This window comes from Pterocles gutturalis, unplaced genomic scaffold (assembly GCF_000699245.1).
Source record: "Pterocles gutturalis isolate BGI_N339 unplaced genomic scaffold, ASM69924v1 scaffold8916, whole genome shotgun sequence".
NCBI lineage: Eukaryota > Metazoa > Chordata > Aves > Pterocliformes > Pteroclidae > Pterocles > Pterocles gutturalis.
The window spans coordinates 20879-22379 of NW_010100316.1; positions in this window are offsets into that span (position 1 = coordinate 20879).

Genomic DNA, 1501 nt, shown 5'->3' on the forward strand with positions numbered 1-1501 from the left:
CGCAGCGGGACACAGCTTTTCCCCTGGCAGCATCCCATCTGAGCTGTGAGCTGGCGGCTGAGCCCGGCACGACCTTACAGGGAAAGGTGCCGACCCGCGATGGGAACTGGTGCCTCTCCTCGGCAGCCGGAGCAGCCAAAACTGAGGACAACGTGTTCTGCGGCTGTCCCACGGGGGCCGCCCAAAGTGCCACGGCTTCTGCCATGAACGAGATTTAAGCTGGTTGAAAACATGGCGTGCAAAGAAACACAGAGCGGTTTCATCTGCAACACGGTCCAGCTCTTCCTAACCAGGGGAGAGTCACTTGTCCCCCGCAGAGCAATGCAGCCCCCGGGCACCAGCTCTTCCCTGGGACAGGGACGGTGGGGAGGTGTGCCTGGCTGGCACGGGTGAAATCTGCAGCTTTGCAGCTCAGGGGAAGGAGCGTGCTGGGACTCCACCAGGATGGGCTTGCACATCGGGGACCCTGCATTTGCCAAGCACCAACGGAGCCGGACAGACCGCCTGCTGTCACGGTGCTCCTGCGCAGCTGCCAGCCCCAAGGCAGTGGTTCCCCGGAGCTGGCATGAGGCAGGAGTGGCAGCTGAGCCCCGAAACGGCAGTGCCTCAGCTGCAGGGAAAAGAGGGATCAGCAGCAGCAGGGCTGGTCAGGATGGGCACAACACAAACCTCTGTGCCTCCCCCCAGCGTGGTACAGGGGGGTCTCCCCTCCTTGGTATCCTGGAAAAGGGTCCTCCCAGGGCCACCGCGGGAACAGGCAGGCAGTGGGGAGCAGGAAAGTGCCACGGCTCTGCTCTCTCACCTCTGCCAGAGCCCAGGGCCAGGCTGGTGCCTGCTGCCCCAGCTGAGGAAGAGGATGAGGCACGTGCCGCTTTGCAGCAGCCCCAGTTACAAGCCCCATCCCTCTCTCCCATGGCAGGGGCAGAAAGCGTGCCAGCAATGCCCCTGTCCCAGGGGGTCCTTCTCCCGGCAGGAATGGCCAGGTCCTGGCCCCAGCCCTTCGCCCAGGGGCGCGGGGAGCTCCCCCCGGCCGCAGCCCCAGCCCTTCGACCCCAGACAGCGGTGTGCGTGGGCCAGCGCCATCGTCACCCCTGCACATCCCCGCTTCCCACTTCTCCATCCAACATGTTTGCACACGAATGCTGCCAGCCTCCAAGAAAGCAGCTTCCCAGAAGCAGCACTGTTTATTGCCTTCTTGGAACAGCTCACCTCTTCCCCTTGCCTCGGGGCAGAGGGCTGCACACCTTCCAACAGCACCCAGGGGACCAGTTTGACGTGGGCTTGTCGTTAAGCCATGATGGTGGGTGAAGGAGAGAACCAGAAAACCTCTCTCCAGTGGCACCACTGGTGCTGACCCCCAGCTGTACCTCCGTGAGAGCCGGTGGCACCAGTGGGCCGAAGGGCACTGCCACGTGCGGTGCTGTGACCCGCCAGATGTGGCTGCCCGGGGGGGACTGGCCCTTCCCTGAGCTGAGCCCTTGCATCCCACAAGCTTTCAGAT